Below are 12,935 nucleotides of genomic sequence, written 5' to 3' on the forward strand. Positions count from 1 at the left end.
ACAGCTGTTGGAAGCTGTGAGCAAACACTTCTTTCGGTATTGCAAGAAGCACTGTTGTTACACGTTGGATCTGTGCAATGTCAGAAAAGCGTAGGCCTTTCAGGCAGGGAACAAGAAGAAATCTGCAGGTGCCAGATCTGGAGAATATGGAGAGTGTTGAAGAACTGTCACCTGGTGTGTAGTGAGGAAGTGCCGTAATGTTCATGCGTTGCTCCATTTGCAGTGACACTCCTTCTCACACTGACTGCATTGCATTGTTTGCTGCGTGCACTTCTGTTTAACTGTCGTGATTTTGACGCTAGGGGCACTAGTTGGCAAGTCTCTCACTATGTCTGCGTGAGCACAACATCCTAACCAGCACAGTTATTCAACTATGGGACCATTCACCAAACTTTTCAGACGCACCTTGTATATACAGAGTGTACATAGAGGTGACATGCCAAGCATGAAAACCGACAGTATGTGTAAAAAGAAAAGAATACAAAATACACGTAACTATAAAATCATGACTTCTGAGTCATGTGGTAAAACATGAAATTGAAGACATTGTAGTTTGCGTGAAGGTTAGTCAAAACAAAAAGCTCACGTGTACAGTATGAGAGGATACAGTCTGTACAACCCTAGTGCAACTTAGACACACAATGAAAGTACATTGAAGGCCTGAAGAAAACAAATGAAACTGCACATGAACATGGACGCCAGGGCAAGAATGGTGTACAGATCTTGTACAGTAACAGACACAGAGTAAATGCACAGTACAATAAGCATAAACATATTATAAGATCTTCAGCAATACAAAGATACCAAAAGTGGGGAAAACCTTTATCAATGTATTAGTGTTCTGTTAAAGTAAAGCTTGACCATCCTTTGAGAAAGGAAAAAGTACGTTTTACTCAACACTAAAATTTCCAGTTTACACGCCCAATTGAGGTTATCTTCTTCAACATAAAGTTTGAGCTTGTACCTTAATGTCTTCCAGCAGTGGGCAAGACAAAAGATAATGCTTTAACCCATCACACACATTGCAGTTGGGACATCAAGTCAGTGTCACTGTGTAGAAACCAATGTAAGTAGACATTGAATTTCCCATGTTCTGAAAGCAGCTGTGACATCTGGTGTGAGGGTGGATCCATTTCCAGCTGAGGCTTCTTGGAAGAACTGCCGGGAAATGTGTTGCTCTGGGATATGCTCCCATTCTTGTTGCCATTCTACAATTGTATGTTGCCAGAGGAGCTGCTTTAATCTGGAGACCGGTAAATAGCTATACACTGGGTTGATGTCCCTGAACGAGGTAGCCACGGTTAACGAACATGCAGACTTCCTTGCACGTTCGTTACCCGGAGTGCCACAGTGTCCCTTAATTCATTTGATGTGATAATTATTACTGGACTGATCTGCAGAGAACAGAGTGTCCCTAGCAAGGGAGTGAGTGGTATCTTTGTTAGTCAAAACTTGGATCGTGGCCTATTACTATTTTCAAAATAAGATTAAACTAACAAAACCAAAACTAAAGTGATGGAGAGATACCGTGCGCTCAGGGCCGGATTTACCAATCCAGGGGCCTTGGGCACAAATTCGGTGGGGGTCCCCCCTTTAAGAGTAGGCAAATTTGATGATTTAGAAAATTTACACACAATACTGTACTTTCAATTAGATTTGAACTAGGAAGTTGTAAATTTCATTTAAAAATAAGGTTATTGTAAACATACATATATTTTATTGTGTAAAACTAATTATTTTAATTTAACTGAAAAATACCCATGTGAAATTTTTTCCCGAAATTTTCCGATGTTTCATAGGTTTTTTCCCGGGTTTGGTTTTCTCTGCCTGTTGCCCTCATGATTAGGCCACACTAGGCTGTCGCGGTAATAGAAAAAAAATTATGTTTAAACATAATTTTTTTCAGTTTTGTGGGGGCCCTGGGCACAGGCCCCAAATGCCCTTATGTAAATCCGGCCCTGGGTGCGCTTGTATATCGATGACGTAATACACGTAACTTGGGAGCGAACGAAAAGAACCAAGTTGAATTACCGTATTTACTCGCATATAAGACGAGGTTTTTATCCACTTTTAACTGCTTAAAAAACCTAGGTCGTCCTATACGCGCGAGCGAAGGATTCTTTTTGTTTTTGTATAATTTTTGTAAACTATACAGTCAAACCTGTTTTTCTGCGGTCTTTTTTTGTGCGATTTTTTATTTGTGCGGTATAGTTGGCGACTAGTCTCATGCGTTTTGTCATGTCTCACGTTGACTTATTATAGCTAAATAAACTTATTATAGCATAAATGAACCTATTACAGTAATATTATTGCATGAATATGCGAAAAATGAAATAATTTATTTTTTAAGTCAACAAAACACCACCTGGACAAAAATATGTAAAACAGACGATAGACAAGACGATGCAGTCAAGTGCTGACAGCTGTTTTAATTACGTTAATTAAACCTTCAAAGTGCTTTCACATTCCTGGACCATTAAGATAAGATTCATTTCAAAGCGTAAATTGAAGGTAAATGTACTGTATTATTTACGTATTTTCTAAATCAGATTCCAAAAAGTTTGGCGAGATTCCAAGTAGCTGCCAAGCCTCGTCATGATTTCGTTTAAAAAAGCAATTCCTAGTTATTTCGTACGGTTTTGAGTTATTTTCTATGTGAGACTTTTTTATGCGGTCCCTATTGATCGCATAAAAACAGGTTTGACTGTATTTGTATTTTTTACCGGATTCTCACCTTCTAGTGTTTAAAAAACAAAAGTATTTTATCTGGGTCGTTTCAATCGTTCTTGTGTATTGTCAGGAGAAAGATGAATAGCAGTAGGAAAAGCAAAGCTTTTGAATCGAATTCCAAAATTACACGGGAATCCGATATAAGTTTTAATTCATTTCCACGTGAAAACAGATGATTATTTGGAAATCAGAATTTGGAGAAACTCGTAAGTGTAGTCGACGAAGAGTGAATTCGACTGTTAAGAATTGTCAAAACAGGTTCCCGATTGTTCTGCTTTACACGAACAAATACGTTGTCGATTTTACAAGATTTTGCTTGGTTTAAAATGCCAGTAATTTTTGCGGGACAATGTGTGCATTTACGTGCATTTGATATTTTATTTGTGATTAAACGAAGTAAAATTAGAATCGTATTAATAAATCTAATTTTCTTCATTTTGATCTTTAAAGTCATACCTCGTCCTATATGCGAGGTCGTCTTATATTCTAGTAAACGCGGTAATTAAGTCGGAAAAACAAAGTTGAATTATAATCGAGAAAATGCGAGTATTGTATTAATCTTTAAAATATTGGTATTAAATCTGTCTTACAAAATCACGGCGACTCCTGTAAATCGCGTTATCCGATAAGAATAAAATACAATACCAATATAGCTCTATCGTTGAAAAAATTCGTTTATTTTTGCTCACCTCGAGGTTTGCTTAGTAGAAATGGCTAAAAAGTGCGCAAAATACGTACGGAAATACGGTATTACCGCACCACCTGTATTGGACGACCACCTTTCTAAAAGGCCACTTTTTGAAGGAACTGTGGTGGTCGTCTTAGTTAGGTTTTACTATACTTTACTGCACTTTGTCCTGTTAATCTGCACCCACTACTGCTTTCGTCTATCCTTTCGAATGATCAGTACTCCTCCTGCCTAGCACTGTAAGATTTCCTTACTGTAGCCTTCGGCTAGTTAATTATATTTTATTAGTTTATATATATATTATATATAAACTAATAAAATATAATTAACTAATATATAATAAAATATAATATATATTATATATAAACTAATAAAATATAATTAACTAGCCGAAGGCTACAGTAAGGAAATCTTACAGTGCTAGGCAGGAGGAGTACTGATCATTCGAAAGGATAGACGAAAGCAGTAGTGGGTGCAGATTAACAGGGCAGAGTGTATTATATATATATAATATATATATATATATATATATAAAGAAAAGACAAAACTGTGTACTGTCTTGTGTTTTGTGTTCCTTACATGTACTATTTACGTTTGGGTATTAGTGTTAGTAATTATATGTTACTTAAGTCTTCGTTTACTATGTATCCTTTCTGTGTATAGGTTTAGATTTAGCTCCCTATTTTTATTATGATTAGTATAATAAGCTATATGTAGTTGGAATACTCAGAGGTTTAATATAACCCTTTAAATGGAATGCACTAGTCATTCTGTAAAACCACCAACCGGAAACTCAGAAAACATAAGTAAGCATAATTCTTTTCACCACACATACAACACAAATATAATAGAACCACTAAAATTATAAACCGAAATGGTATAGATTAACTATATGAGCCCACTCTGGGACAAGTTTACACTCTTGTAACTCTCTCAGTGCTTTTCGAAAGAAAAAAAGAGTGCCTTATTAACTGCCAACTTTTACAAAAAAAAACAAAAAAAAAAAAAAAAAAAAAAGACCTACACCGTAGTCGGGGCAGCTTGTGCAATTTACCGGCCCGACTTTAAGTTTATGATATTACTTATGGAACAGTACACAACACTTCTAGAAGCACAAGACATGTACAAACATATGCAAGCACGGGCTCTTTCGCAGGAGTTTAGACTACTACGAAAAACATTAAAGATACTTACCGAAAACCTAACAACGATTATTTGATATTATACCTCTGTTGTTAAGAATAAAATCATCAATAATTGATGAAGAACTGAACAGTTTCGGTTCCATCTCTAAACCATGCTGCTCGATTCCATTGTGGTCAAGACTGAAAGGGTCGAATTTGATGCAAAGATTTTAAGATTTGATTCATTTATATACAAAGTCTAGAAATTATATTTTTAAGAGTTGAAAATTGTTTATTTTGTTGGTCCTTTAGACGAGTTTCAGAACATTTTAAATTACAGGAGGCCTCAAAAAAGCAAGTAGCTCGGACCAAATAGCAAAATCCAGCAAATCCGTTAACTTGCCTTTTTAAAATATAGTATGTTATAAGTGATAAATAATTATATTTTTAAAAGATTTGACAAGATTTAACAATAAAATGGTAGTTTTCTTTACACACAACAAATGTAATGGTATAAATAATTTTTAAGGGATGTTTTTCGGGAACTTGTAAATGTGGGCCTCTATGGTAGGTTTTTCTCGGTTTTGAAGAAAACGTAGAGGGATGTAATGGCTCCTGCCCGTGTGTCTTTAAATCTTCTTTTTATACATAAACATTCCACTTATTTCATTTCTTCAAATAATAGCAAAAGAGACTCGTTATACTCCTGACCCATACAAGTTCTCGGCTGCCCTCTTTCCATTTCAGATATTGCATCATGTAAGAATTTTAGAATCTCTTTTGCTCTTTGTCTAAATATTAACAAAAGCTATTAATTTCATATTCTAAAAGAGCTAACTTCAAAGGAAGAGGAAAATAATTATCTTTATTTACTTACTCGTACATTTACTTATTTTTTGAGAAAATTTATTTTTAAATACATTTTCTCAAAGGATCATAAGTCATAACTTTATTCGTACAGTTAATGATCGCATTTTCCTTCATTTCAAGGCATTTACTTCTTAATTACATTTAATAAATTGTACAAAAATACTTTTTGTTTAATTTTAAATTAACGCTTACCCAACTTTTAAAATTTTATATAATTTTATACATTTATTATTCCATCATTCGAGATTTATTCTTCAGTATTTTTTCTATAACTTGACTCTAGCGTACTATACATTGATTTTCCTAAGTTATATTAATGTACCGAATCTTACACAACAGATATTAATTATCTCATGGAGTGTAATAATACAAATTTAAATAATTTATAATTAATTCTACGCTTCACGGAAGTTAAATCAAAGATTACGTAACACGCATCTTAAATTCATTAAAATCATTGTTCGATGCTCATTGTGTTTATTGTTGTTTAGTATAACAACAATACGAAGGATTTAACGATAAAATCGCTTAAATTAATTAAAAATTGAAGCTAACTTTCTTCAAAAACACTAAAAACATGCAATTATAAAAACTCCCATGCGCTAATTTAACGTAAGTTGTATAAATTAAAATTAAATTAAATTAATTAATTTAGTTTTAATACAATATTAGTGATAAAAAGTAATATCTTATATACTTAAAATTAAATATTACAAATATTAAGAAACAGAAATTACATAAGATAATTTAGTAAAAAGTACACAAATTATGTGTGAAATTCAATGCACCAGCGTTGTTAAAGTATAAAATTGAAAATAATTACATTAAAAAGATTGAATTTAGTGTGTATTATATAAAATTTACACAGTAATTTAAGAGAAATACAGTTACAATCTGATATAATGAACTCTCAAAGGATTAAGTAAATCATTTACTATGTGAAGAGTTTGATATATGTGTAAAGAATAGCAAGGAAAAATAAAATTGTTCACTTATTTAAAGAATTTTAAGGAAAATCCACTTCTTTAGCCTCAGACAGCGTAGGATCTGCTAGAGAGTCAGTTACTCGGGCTGACTGGGATTTTACCTGTATATAAATTCATTAGTTTAATTTCTATTTTATAATGAATATTAACAGGATAATATGGAGTTTTTAAAGAAAAATTCTTTATATTGTTTCGGATAGCTATATTTGTAAATGTTTTATACATTTTATACTTGACTGAAATGCTAGAATTTCCTTTATTAAACGATCATTTCGAATGATGGATGACAATTTGTCAGTGATAAATTGTCTTTTTGAAATAATCGGAGTGGTTTTGGATTTGGATCGATAAATGTATTAATTACTTTCATTATTTTTGATGGAACGAAAGTTTGTTCGTTAATTAATAAAGAAATTAATAGAATAAATTATATTACGGATGAGAAATTGCAGAGATACCTGTCACTGCAGGGGGTCACTCCTGTACTTATAAATACAGAAACTGTTTTTGCCCTTTGCTAAAGACACCTCTCATAGGACATGGCTCTATAAGAGATTCCTAATCTGAGTCTAAAATTAAATAAATGATTATCATTAAAAAAATTATAAAATTATGTTTTGAGACACCTTGTTGACACTAGACATTGGACTTTCCCCATGTGTAATGGCACTTTTTGATAAATTCATCATTTTTTATGATAAATATCGAATACGATATTATCTTACGTTTAACACTAGTACGGACAATTAATGCGGCATTTTTTCTACAGAAGATGAATTAAATGTGAATTAATTAAGGATAATGTAAATTTGTTTAAGGTATAAAGCACATATTCATTGAAGAAATTCGACTTATTTATCATAAAATCAATAGGTTGAGTCAACGATGAAAGATATCGAATATCTTTACAATTAAAATAAAAGCTTTACTTAGTCGTATGTCGAGTTATCAAACAACTAAATCTTTCATTTTGATACAATTCCCGTATTTTAACAATGATTTTCTTACTTTAAGCAGCCATTTTCTGCTCCTGAAATGAATAAATTCATTAGAATCTCATTTAAAAAATATTTGATAAATATCTCTAGGAAGTAGGACGAATTATACATTAATGTACAGTACCTTTGGAATTCATAGATACAATGTTTAATTAATGGAATTCCTCTTATATTCAATATTTTCAGCCAAATTCTTACTTAGTGAACAAATATATTAGTAATGATATTTATAACATTAATGAGTACTGTACATTTAGACTTACAAACTTGGAAAATCGATTAGACATCGACATATTTCCTGGTTAATTGGTAAATTTAACAAGTTTTATGAGTTTCGTGTCGATTTATTTTATCAATATGTTATAATTTTAATATTTAACGTCCGCAGTTAATTGTATATAAAATCGCATTTTATGAAAGTTTTTATAGGATTTTATATAATTTACTATAAAACTTTTACACGATTCTACAGTATTACGTGCAAAACCTTTACGTACAATACATGAATGTCCTGTAGGATTTCATGTACCATATTTGTTGGCGTACTTGCTGAAAATACTGTCTGAAAATACAGTGCTGCTTATAATCCAGCAAATGTTTATATGTTTGTTTTCCAATTTAATACCAAAACAAAATAATTTCTCATTCATTTTAAAATATAAATAGCTTTTCAGAAAACTAAAAAAAATATATTTATACAAAAATCATTTATATTTTCAGTTTAAATTTTATATAAAATGTAGTTTTTACACAAAGTGCGATATGAAAAACTAACATGGTATATTGTATTCTACGTAGGCTTAATAGATGAGAAATTATGAGTGGAGGGTGGCTTCCGGGAGGACTTTCTATGGGAAACCGAACCCTATTTAGGTAATAGACACGTGAAGAAAACCCAGCAAACTCCACGTTGGTTAGGCTCAAATCTAAGACCAGCTACCGGTATTCAGTGATTTTATCCACTCGGGCACTGATGGACCTAAAAACACTTTCACAGCAGGTTTTATTTGGTTGCATTGTAAAGTACTATTTTTAGTATCTTAGGAAACCGACACTAACTGCGGCCGGTAAAACTTCCGTTAACCTAACCGGTACTTTAATCTCGAATCCGCGTAGTTTGTCAGGCCTGGGCTTTTACGCGTGCACCGAAAAATTAGTAAGAATAACGACAAATATCAAGTCAAAGCAAAAGTTTCAAATATATTTAATTAGTAAATCGAATTTAACTATGTACAATTGTCTATAATCCAAAACAAAATTTATTAACAAAAATCGACAAGTCAACCCGACAATAAAACTCAGCTACTTAGCTTAACTTAATCTTAATTCCTCTTTGAAAATTCCACAAATCAAATACTTAAGAACTATGAACAAAATGTTCATAGTTCTTAAGTAGTTCTCTTACGAACTAAACGTCTATCCGTCACCTCACTATACTAGGAACCTGTTTCCTCAATCCTTTCGCTATCGTCGAATCGAATTCCTCTTTAAACACCTTGGATCGCCTAATTTTCGATCGGTAGTACACCTCGATCGTCTTCGGTTAGCGTGCTGGTTTTATGCTGTGAGGTGACGTCACAATTCCGCTAGGTTACACCCCTTATTTTACGTCAAATTTCTTTCTGGCAGCTTCAATTCTCCGACAAAATCTTATAAACCGTTTACAAAGCATTTAGCACAATTTTCTGGGATGTTTTATAACGGTTTAGTAAGTATTTCTTTTCTAGTGAGTGTGGGGATTTCCCCCTCCATTTTTTTTTCTGCGGACTGTTTATTTCCGCTGGGCAGCGCAAGTGCGCGTGATTTTTTCCTACGGCGCTCGTTCTTTCGTGAGTTGGTTTATTATCTTCTTTTTTGGTTACTAATAAGAGAGTGGTGGGGAACCTTCGTCCTAACTAAACATAAGCCCCAAACAAAATATAATAAAACGAAAAATAATAATAAAATAAAAATAATGCCCGGACTCGGTTCCTTACAGCATGTCTTGTCACAGGGAGCCAGAAAGGTACTTTTACTCTGGCTTTACATTTATGGGGCCTCAAAAGCATTTGTTAAAATTACTCATTCAATTACATTTCTTATGTATTAAGAAAACATACCTTTGTTTTTGTCAAATTGTATTTACAAACATAATACAATTTTATTAACTTTTTTTTAATATTGGCGAAAGTAGGATAATTGGGAAAGTAGGTAAATTTTGTGAAATCTTGATCAACGTTTTCTCTTTATGCTTTAACATACTGTGGCACTAGTTTTGTATCAGTTCATTATTTGAAGAAAATGAGCGATTCCATCAAATAGTAGTGTCCTAGTGTCCTTTTTTAAAGCATTGTTTCTTTTTTAACGATCTCCACAGATTCGTGAGTGCACTGTGTGGTGGCTGCATAAAAGTCCAAAAGCTTATAACTTCTAACGGGTGCATCTTTTAAAACAATGATTTAAATAAAAATTTGTTTGTTTTTGATATAAAATCATAATATGCAATAAAAAATGGGGATTTCTATTTAAGAAAATGAAATTGATTTTAAAGCTATCTATGATAAAACCGATAGCTCCATCTTGTGGCCCTCTTAAAGTCAAATTTTCGGTTCAATGATATTTTTACAGGCTATGTATTTTTCGAGTTATTTTGGTGAATTGATTAAAATGGACTATCCTGTATATTTCTATATAATGACTCGACCAGTAATTGACTAGTGAATTACCGTTTTTCTATTTCTTACAAATGTTAAAAAATAACATCTATATTATTAACTATTATAAAAAAGGCAAAAGACTTAATTTTAAATGTAAAGATAATTTTTTAAAAAATAATGTAAATACCAATGACGAGTAAAATTTTCATTTAGTCCGATCCCCACTTGAAATATGACACGACTCCCCTTTTATCACTCCACCCCGTAGTGTTCTGTACTCCAAAATTTACTAGCATCAGTTCCTCTTATATACAAGTCATTATGCAAAATTTCGTTCCTTAATTTTTACACAAACCTGAGATATTAAAGAAAATAAAGCCAACACACATATTTCGAGAATATATATATTCACTTTTTTAAGTTCAGGGATCTCGAAATGTTGAGATTTCAAAGGACTCTGAGGGTGAAATTTGACACGATTACAATACTTTCCCGTGTTATGCTGTAACAGCTGGAAAAATAAAATAAAAGAGCAGAAGGAAGAAGAATCAGATGGTTTGACAATGTAAGGTAATGGACTAAATCTCCTATTCTACTTGTGCGAGACGGCTGAAAATAGATGTTCATGGCGTAAAATAGTAATTAACATGCTGCGGAAGACCACAAGATTTATTAATTGATTAATGTGATATTTAATCATTTTTAGAACTAATTATCACATTTTAATTCAGTTCGTTCGAACCTCAATGATGCATTTTCTTAACGATACTCGTATTTTGCTAATTTCGATCGAACGTATTAAGTAGATTTAATACTTTATGCAGATACTGCTCTTTATTCGGGAATTCTTTTAGCCTTTCTTTTACCCTCAGAATGATTTATGTCAGAGATTTATACGTGACTTTTAGCTGTCACCACATAAATCGATAGATCTAAAAATTGGGGTCATGAGGTGTTTTCAAACGATATACCAGAACATGAACGATTTTATTTTATTTTTTCGCTGAATTGTTTTATAAATACTAAATTTAAATTTTCCTCTATTTATTCATTTATTTATTTAGTTTTTAGTCGCATATCAAAATTTTAAATTTTAATATTGCCATTGCTAATTTATACTTTTAGTATTGTATGGATATTACTTTCCCGGCTGTTATATTAATATAAAACGGGGAAAAGTTTGGCATTTGGTCAAAAAATGACTCCCCAAGATTTTTACATTCTGGACTCAGGTAAACGCCGAAACATTCAAAAACAAAACTGGGAGTTTTTCTCTATGTATGGATGTTAGTGTTTGTGTGAGGGTCACAATTTTGTTCATTCACTTTGAAGCTTAGTAATTTCTGGCCTACCAGTGGCCAAGCGGTTCCGTTTCCTAAAGACTGGGAGCTCGGTCGTGGGTTCGCGCCTCGCCAGGACGGGCTGGCCGCGTGTTTTTCGGATTTTCTTCACGTCTGTAACGCCCGGAAAGGGCCAGTTACCGTTAAAAAGACCACCCAGAAGGCATCGCCCAAGTGTTGCTTTGTCATAACTTAATAAAAACAAGCTTAGTAATTCTTATGCCATTTTTGAAGATTATTCCAGGGAGATTTGTGTGTTAGAAGAATTGATACTATTAACTTTTAATGAATAAAGGTCAAGGAGATGGGGAAACAAGGGTGATGTATCGTCTCGAGTGGGGTCAGACTTAATGAAGATTTTCCTCTTTATTAGCATTTACAATTTTTATTTAATATAAAACTTATCTCTACCCTCAAAAATAAGCTTTTTGACATTTTATAATAATAATAATATATAAGTTTTTATAATAAAATATCATAACAGATTGCGCTACCCAGAATTTTTAATTTTTTGCCGGGAAAGTTAAGCAACTCTTTGCTGGAATTTTTTTGGATTCATTTTTCAAAAATATTTTAATTCTGAAAATGTTTATAACTCAAACCAAGCATTTGAATCTAATAATTATAAATATAGGCCTAAGTTAAAATTAATATAAAAAATATTATTATATATGCCAAAAGTTCAATTTATTCATACTAAAAGTGGGAAGTGACATCTAAAACACATTATTTTTACTAAAATAATAAGTAAAACACTTATATTTCTAAAATAACAATGAATACTGATTGGATGTAGTAAATTATGCATTAAATTTTAATTTATACCTTTCAATATTTGTGAAAAATAACATGAAAATCAATGCTAATCCACAATTTTCATATACGTAGTTTACAAGTTAATTGTAAAAATACAGTATGTACTTTAATATAAACGAAATAAAATAGCTTCGTTTTAACAATATTAAATTTTTATAAATGTTTGTAGATCACTCTATATAAAAAATCTGAAAGTTCACGGATTCAGTACAAAATAGTATGTAGACTTCAGTAAATTATAGCATTGATAGTACTTGCAATATAAAGAAAAATAATCATTTATGCGATAAATTTATCTCTTTTCTTCAAAAAGTAAATTTTATTTTATGTATAAACACAAAATATTTTAGATATCGTCTATAAGTGGTAAATGTGCCAGCAGGCATTTAAGTTCCATCCGTCTCTGTTATTCTCTACAGATTGATGGAAGAGCTTGTTTATCATAACTCCATTTTCCTAATCTTACCAGGCGTTTTGTTATTTGTACTATATAAAATATATATATATATATATATATATATATTAGCATTTGAACGTATATTTTATAGTTTGAACATATGAAACACGTTTATTCATTAACAATTTTAATTCAAATAATGCATTTTCTGAATGGTGTGTAAAGTACATGTATTTGGAATTTAGTAAATTTTACACACCTCTAACGCCCTAAATTGACAGTGAAGAAGAAAAAATAAATTAAATTAAATGAAGTAAAATGTACTTTTTATTTTATATGTATTGATATAT

This window comes from Centruroides vittatus, unplaced genomic scaffold (assembly GCF_030686945.1).
Source record: "Centruroides vittatus isolate TY-2023 unplaced genomic scaffold, ASM3068694v2 contig_975, whole genome shotgun sequence".
Classification (NCBI taxonomy): Eukaryota; Metazoa; Arthropoda; class Arachnida; order Scorpiones; family Buthidae; genus Centruroides; species Centruroides vittatus.